This window comes from Nelumbo lutea, chromosome 6 (assembly GCF_056320005.1).
Source record: "Nelumbo lutea isolate HS-2025 chromosome 6, American lotus-T2T, whole genome shotgun sequence".
NCBI lineage: Eukaryota > Viridiplantae > Streptophyta > Magnoliopsida > Proteales > Nelumbonaceae > Nelumbo > Nelumbo lutea.
Window position 1 is genome coordinate 50750339 of NC_142689.1, and position 8651 is coordinate 50758989.

The 8651-nt window shown below is 39.3% G+C and overlaps 1 non-coding gene across 1 annotated transcript; it reads right to left on the reverse strand.

The window, feature by feature from the left end:
- Positions 1-7713: 7713 nt before the first annotated feature.
- Positions 7714-7820, reverse strand: LOC148848867 (small nucleolar RNA R71). Its single transcript, XR_016101529.1, has one exon. It is a non-coding gene; the product is annotated as a small nucleolar RNA R71 (small nucleolar RNA).
- Between the last annotated feature and the right edge of the window lie 831 nt (positions 7821-8651).

The window sequence follows — 8651 nt, forward strand, 5'->3', positions numbered from 1 at the left end:
ATTAGCTTCCTCAACTTTTTCTATTTGGGAATCTCTGTAAATGGAAAAAATAAAATAAAATTCTACATATTTAAAGGCTTAGCTTCTCAATTTTTTTTCAAATTTTCTCTCTTTCCTCACCCCCTAACTTAAATGCCATTGTCCCCAATGGCATGACTAAAATGATGCAAATGGGACTTGGGTTAAGGTAACAATTAATAGGGTTTTCCTAAGGGGTTCAAGGTCTACCACCTGGTCTCGAATCAAGAAAAGAAAAAGAACTCAAATCCTAGAAGCAGAAATGCTAAAAACTACGTTACGTTGCCTCCCAACCAGTGCTAAGTTTAACGTTTTCAGCCAGACACATTCATGCACTTCTTCCATCTACATTCTCCAATTCACTTTGATAAGCTTAAGTTATTCATAAGAATTTGGAGTGTTTTTAGGCTTAATTGTTGAGATTCTATGGTTAATTTGGGTAATTATGAGTCAATTTAATGCATTCGGAAGTTTTGTCACTTTTCAGGTAACTAATCGCCAAAGATGAAAGTTTTGGGCCAATTTGAGACAAGCTGATAAAGATCAGGGACCAAAGTACAAAGCTCCACACCCAGCTGCAGCCCAACCAAAACCTTATGGCGAATAGCAGTTCAATCCATCAAGGAGAACAACCCAACTGCAGTTCGGCCCACTAAGAATAGCAGCCCAGTCTGCAACCTAGGGGAGGCTCCAAAGGCGGCTAGCTTTAGAGAAGGAAGGAAGTCTGAAGAGAAGAGGTATAAAAAGAAAAGAAAAGGAAATAATTAGGGTTCAGACCCTTGAAGAAGAAAAAAATAGGAGAATAAGAGAGGAGGAGAAGATCTTTTGGACGAGGCACACTCAATTCAAAGAGAAGGAAAAAAATAGGAAAAACACAAGAAAACAAGGGCAGAGACAAGATTGAAGATTCTTGAGTTGAGAGATCGGTTGCAAGATACTTTCTTTTCCTCTTGTAACATCATGTTTACTCTTGATATTGGGATGTTGCTTGTTCTTAATTACGTCATGAGGGGCTAAGTTTCTATTGTTAGGGATTAATACTTGATCATGCATTGATTTTCATTCATTAATAAAATCGATGATGTTCTTGTGATATTGTGTTATTTGCGCTTATTACTTGTCATTGATTGATCACCAATGATTCATTCTTTAATCAAGATTATTCATTAAGAGATGATAATTGAGGTGCAACGAATAACCCTTATTCGACCAATAATTAGGTAGAGATATCATTTGCTGGTAGGATTTTGATGAGAATTAAAATTATCATATCTTTACCCTTAATATTCAGTCTTTTATACTTATTTAGTGCCTAATTGGACTCACTATTCTTATATTTCGATTTAGGGCACGAAAGGAGGCGTTAGGTGAAAAACAAGGCTAATTGGGTAATTTTGCACAGTTTTGGTGCCACGTTGTCATGGGGGTAGTTCTACACCGGAAGAAACCCATGCGGCGTCTAGGCCAAGGTAGGCCAGGACAAGCCTTTGTGTGCTTAGAGGCTATGAGTTGCCCAATGAGATGGCTCCACCAAGGTCAGTAGCATTGGATCATGACCTCAAGTCGCATGGCCAGGGCACTTGGCTAGCTCTAGCTAGTCCGTGGGAGATGCCACTTATGTGCTAAAGGGGGACAACCATAATGTGAGGCAACTATGCGCCGAAAAGGTGACTTGGCACCAATGTGAAGGGTCTCCTGTATGCTGATGATGATGGGCACCTGTGTGCCATGTTGAGAGGCAACTGCTTGGGTCGGAACACACTCGTGCGCTAGAGGTAACAAGGTAGCTCACTTAGCTTGGGCAAGGGGCTGCGATGGTGAAAGGTCATGCTTGAGCCAGGCCTGCATGCCAAGCCTCCCTTGAGTGTCGGTAGCGTAGTACCAGTCCATGCATTGTCCCCATGAGCATGTGTGCGCCCATGAGGAACCCTGGTAGCCATGCTAGTCATTAACCAGGGCCACCCCGCAAGGGGAGTTTGTCTAGTAGTGCCAAGGTTAGGCACCCAAGGAGGTCGACCACCCCTCCTCAAAGAGTATGTTAAGCTTTTGGTGGTCTGCCTGAAGATAACATCAATTCTCCCAAAAATCTTATAGGTGAAAATGACGGTGATGTCCTTTAACGTAAGCCTACCAAGCGTAGGTAAGGCTAAGCCTGTGTTAGACCGTAACAACATGGTAATTTGGGCATAACTCTCCCATCCAGACTCCGATTGAGATGATTCAAGATGCATTGGAAAGATAAGAAAAATCTCTACAACTTTTATGTTTTGAGTGTTTGATAGATTCGGACTGAATCGAGGTCAAAATCGGGCCTGGAGTCTTTGCAAATTCGTAGAGAAGCCCCATTCGCAGAGAAACCCCAGTTCGTCGGAGAATACCAGCCCAATTCAGCTGAAAATTGCTCCCTCCTAAGGTTATATAAAGGGGGTGGACTAGCACCCAAGGATCATCAAATCTTGGAAACAAGAATTCAGCAAGAAGGGAGAAAAAAAGCAGAATACGTCCCCCTCATCTGGAAGCTGCGATTTCTACATGAATTGTGTGTAAGCTTTTGATTTTTGCTTGAAAGGTTAGGGAAGCTTTGATTCTTAAACATTGTGAGATCTAATTGAATTTTATTTCAGTTCATTGTTTATGGTTATTCATATGTTTTCTGCAATTTTTTGTGCGGATTATTTTAATTGATTAAGAAAGAAGGATCCCTTGCTCATTCAATTAGAATAATCTATGGCCGATTGAACCTCAATTTCGTATATGATTGGTAATTTTAATCAAGGTGGCAACTAAAATAAATTGATTATGGATAAGTTTTTGATTTATGTTAGGACATAAGATCTGGTTAAAAAGGTCCAAGCTTGTGAGATTTCTGACCAGCATTAGTTCTCTCCCCTCTTAATGCTATTAATAGATTAAATCCTAAGAGCTTTTTTAGGATTGTCTATTAATAAGAGAAGCAACCAAAGAGATTGTTTTGGTTGCCGAGAAATATGAGTAGAGGCTGGCTGTTAGAGCTGGTTAATGGGTATAACCAATTTATTCATAAGCATATGAATTTATCCTTGCATCAATGATCAATGATAAGAATCAAGGCTGAACTTGTCCCTTCAACCAGAAGCTATTTCTCTTTGATTTAATCCTTGCTTTATTTTATTTTCCTTGCTTTTATAAGAACCTGATGAGAATGAAAATTATCATATCTTTATCCCTTAATATTCAGTCTTTTATACTTATTTAGTGCCTAATTGGACTCACTATTCTTATATTTCGATTTAAGGCACGAAAGGAGGCGTTAGGTGAAAAACAAGGCTAATCAAGTAATTTTGCACAGCTTCGGCGCCGTGTGGTAATTTGGACATAACTCTCCCATCCTGACTCTGATTGAGATGATTCAAGATGCATTGAAAAGATAAGGAAATTCTCTACAATTTTATTGCATTGAGTTTTGATAGATTCGAACTACATCAAGGTCAACATCGGGCCTGATTTCTCTACAAAATTGTAGAGAAGCCTAATTCAAAGAGAGCCCCAGATTGTAGGAAAGCCCAATTCACAGAGAAGCCCCAGTTCGCTGGAGAAGACCAGCCCAATTCAGCATGCAATAGTAGGGACTACTTATCATTCCTAATAGAATTCGACTAAGAGTCTTAATCAGATCTGATTTTTATTGTAATCTTAAAGAAAGAAAAGAGTTAGAGTCCAACTTAGTTAAGAGTTTCTATTTAGAGATAAGGATAAGATTATATCTAAATTAGGAAATAGGACTTTCTATTTTTTGAGAAAGAGAACTCCTAAGAGGAGCTGAAAACTGCTCCCTCCTGAGGCTATTGATGAACCTACAATTTATCTATATTTTATGAGGTTTTTGCATAAAATTTTATGATGGTTTAATTAGATTTTGCCCTATTTTAGCTTAATTGCAAGAAAGATTTCAGGGGGAGCCAAATCAACAAAAAGAAGGCAAAAGCAAGAAAAGAAAGCCCAAAATTTATCAAGTTCAGCCCGGCCCAGCCATGAGAGCAAGAGAATTTCATTCGGCCCAAGAAGAGCAAGTGAAACTCTTTGGAAAATCCAAGGGAAGAAGCCTAGCAAGAAGGAAATTTCGGCCCAGCCCATTTTTAGCCCAAATAACAGCCTAGAGTGTAGCCCACTTGAGCTCAAAAGCAAGCTAAGTTGTAGCCCAAATAGCAGCCCAAAGGGAGCTAGGGGCGGCAACTCCTAGAAGTTTCTTGAAGAGAAGGAGGGAGCACTCTAGAAGGTTCATGAGGGGTGTAATACACCCCATTCTAGAGGCTTCAAGAAGGGGCAAGAGCCCCTTTGAAAAACTATATAAGGAGGCCTCTAGGAGGGGAGAAAGTTGTTCAATTGCTTGAGAGGAAGGCTCTCCCACTCTTAGAGGTTCGGCCACCTTGAGAGAAGATAAGAGAAGAAGGCTAGGCGCAAGGAAGAAGAAGAAGAAGGGCTGAAGGAAGTTCAAGACAAGCAAGCTAGAAGAAGAAGGTGAGTTCGAATTGAGAGTTTGTGATTCAAAGATCTTCTGTAATAAATCATTTGTAGTTTCATTCTCTTTTAATTTGAATTCAGTTTCTTAGTTATATGTTCTTTCTTCTTTCTCCTTGTTTCCATTCTTCCTTGATGTATTTCAACTTGTAAAATTTCAGTTCAGCAATCTAATTCTTTTTTATTCATTCAAATGGTCATGCATTGTATTTGAAGTTTCTTGAATAAGGGTGTGATTGTAGATTAATTCGGCCAACTAACCTTCAAAACTCAGATCTGAATTCTCAGATCTGAGATTGCAAGATCTGAATTCTCAGATCTGAGATTGCAAGATCTGAATTGCTTGAAAGAGAATTCAGATCTGCAATTTTCAGATTGGGCGAATTAATCTACAGCTTGGAATTCCTAGAGTGCTTGAAAGAGACTCTAGGAATTCAGATCTACTATTCAAGAACTGAATTGAGTGCAAGGTTAGAGATAACTTGCACAATTCAGTTGGTGATCAATTCAGATTTGAATTGATGCCTTAGAAGTGTTTGAAGAAATGCATGCATGGGGATTAGATTCTTGCTAGAGATAAAAGAACCGTCACTCATGCATAGGATGAACATGCACTGGAGAGAGGCTGTTCATGACCTTGGGGTTTCACCAAACCAAGGCTCAATCATGATTCATTCGAATGATCCAAATTGATAGATTGCTGAATTCTGAGATTGACATTTACTGCTTACTCTTCTAACCTGAATTGAAGGCAATTGGGCCAATGATTTAGATAGATTTTAATTTAGGATTTCTTAGCTTTCATTAGAGTTTTGATTTATTTGTTGATCAGATAAGAAGTGCTCAATTTAGTATTGGTAATTGTTTCCTAAATCCTCATGGGAACGATACTTCACTCACTACTTTATTACTTGAACGGCTAGTGCACTTGCTAGTGTCACAATGAGCAACACATCAAGTTTTTGGCGCCGTTGCCGGGGATTTATAGAAGCAATATTTGGAAACATTGAGCATTCTTAATCTGATCTCATTCAGCATTGCATTCATAGATTGGGTTAATTTGCTAACTTTTTCATTTCAGCTTGGACTGCAACTGCTGTACTACTGTAGTTATGTTTCTTCTTTCTTAAGTAGATTACTTTCTTTTTTTGGTTTCAGTTTCATTTTAATAAAGGCATATTTGATTTCTATTCAATCTTGGTGTTGTTCCCTTCAAAAAGAAAAAAAAAAAAGAAAAAATTCACATAAACATGAGTGTTGCAGATCTGAGTTGCATTCGGCACTCAGATCAGCAGATTTCAGATCTACAGCACTCAGCCGAAAAGAGTTGCTTGTGTTTCAGACTTTATTATTTTTTTCTTTCTTTCATTACAAAAAGAAAAAAAAAACAAATGAAAAAAAAATGGGGAGATCTTTTGAACAACAAGAGGAGCAATTGAGAATTCGGATCAGAATTCAGATTTGAATTCAGATCTGAATTCTGCTATTGCAGATCTGCAACAGTTCAGATCTGAGTTCCTCTGAACTCAGACCTGAACTGATGAAATTTTGAGGGGAATTGGGTGTCATCACCACCCCAATTCACCCTAGGGCACTTCTGCTATTCCCCAGAAACAATTTGGTAGCAATAACTGAAGGTAAGGCAATTGAGAATTCAGATCCAAACTCAGACTTGAGTTCAGATCTGAATTCTGCTGTTACAGATCTGCTCAGTTCAAATCTGAATTCCTCTGAACTCAGATCTGAACCGATGCAAGTTTGAGGTGAATTGGGTGCCATCACTACCCCAATCCACCCTATGATACATCCAACCTGCCTCAAGGGTGAATGGATAGCAAGGAATGAGAGAAATTCAAATCTGAAATGCAGTTGATATGATGTGAGGACTGAACTGATATAGAGCATACTATGAATTCTGGGTGGACTGAATTCTTGGCTTTACCCACTTGTAACCAAGCTACATTAGCTAAGGAGGTTTATGTTTGGATTGAATAATTGTTATGCCTCAGATATTTAAGAAAAATTAGCAATTTCCAAGTATTTCTTTTAGCATTCAGATCTGTAGCAGGGCTGCTATAGTGCAACAGTTAGCAGACCTGATTTCAGATTTCTACAAAAGTTGTATGGGCCGAATAGCTTGCAATACCAAACATTGCAGACCCAATTTTCAGGTCTTAGCGAGTGTTTGATATGCATCAGCTATACAGGTTTGAGCTTCAATTGTAGAGTTTAAAATCTTTAACCCAAGCCTAACTCAGGACTGGTTTTAGTTTATTTCAGATCCTTTTAAATTTTTTTTTTTTTTTTTCAGATCAGATCTGATTTCAGCCATAAAGCATCACAGAATTGATTCCAACCTTAATGGATGTATATTGTAGTGTATACCAATGAGTGTGTATGAGATATCCAGCTCAGATCTGAATTATTATTTATTAATTTCTCTAGACTAACAATACCAAAGACTTGTAGATCTGAACTCAGATCTAAATTGGGTCTGAATTCAGATGTTGCAATCGATGGATGTAGATAAAGGAACCTTGAATAAGATGATTGGTTTAAATCTGCTTTTAGTATAATCGGCTTCATTTATTCATGATAGGATGTAGGTTTTGTATTCCAATACTTCACTTTACATTTTCAGTGTGATAGGATTAGTTATTTATTTTCTTTTGTGAATATTGGCATTTTTATTGCTTTGACTTTAACAGTTTATGACAAGCAGACCTGAACTGGAAGAGATCCTTTACGACCCGGAGATTGAACGGACTCTCCGTGTCCGTTTGAGAGCTGCTAAGCAAGTCAGACAAGAAGCACAAGAAATGGCTGAACAAAGAACTATGATGGATTATGCCAAGCCCACCCTCACCGGGACTATCTCCAGCATTATCAGGCCAACTATTGCTGCCAATAACTTCGAAATTAAACCGGCCATAATCCAAATGATACAAAATACGGTTCAGTTTTGTGGTATGGCCCATGAGGATCCCGAATGCCCATATTGCTAACTTCTTGGAAATCTGTGACACCTTCAAACACAATGGGGTAAGTGATGATGCCATCCGGCTGAGGTTATTCCCATTTTCTTTGAAGGATAAAGCTAAAGCTTGGTTGAACTCATTACCGGCAGGATCTATAGCCACATGGGACGAAATGGCTAGCCGTTTTCTCTCTAAATATTTTCCCCCTTCTAAAACTGCTAAAATGAGGAATGACATCACTACTTTTTTCCAGCAAGAGGGGGAATCTTTATATGAGTCATGGGAACGATACAAGGAGCTGTTAAGGAGAGTTCCTCACCATGGCCTCCCCATTTGGCTGCAAGTGCAGACTTTCTATAATGGTCTTACTGACTCAAATAAGACCATATTAGATGCTGCAGCCGGAGGATCCATAAATAATAAAACTCCTGAGGTTGCCCATGCACTTATTGAGGAAATGGCAGCCAACAACTATCAATGGCATTCGGAAAGTACTCAAACTAGGAAGCAGCAAGGCTTGCATAATGTTGACACTTATACAGCACTAGCTGCACAAATAGGAGCACTCAGTAAAAAAATAGATGAAATGCAGATAGCTGCCATGCATGTGCAGCCTCTTAATTGTGAATTGTGTGGGGGAGGCCACATCAGTACAGACTGCCAAGTTGGCAATCAGTTCAGACCATCTACTGAACAAGTTGACTATGTCAGCAATTCGTCAAGACAGCAGGGTTACCAGAGTCACCATACTTTTCATCCAGGATGGAGGGGACATTCAAACCAGTCCTGGCCAAATCAGCATATTTCCAAGCCGTTCCACCAGACTTATCATCAGCCTGAACCAAAATCCAATTTGGAGGAACTGATGACAAAATTTATAGCAGGTGCAGAAACTAGGTTCCAGAACCAAGAAGCCTCAATCAAAAATCTGGAAAACCAAGTGGGGCAATTGGCACAATTAATCTCTTCCAGACTGCCGGGAACTCTTCCAAGCAACACTGAAGTGAATCCACGAGAGCAGGTGCAAGCTATTACCTTAAGAAGTGGAAAAGAGTTACTTGAGGTAGAAAAGAAGAATTGGGCTGAACCCAAGGCCGAAACAAGCCTTGGGACCAGACAACAGAAGACGGAACAACCAGAAGCACAACAAGGGATGCA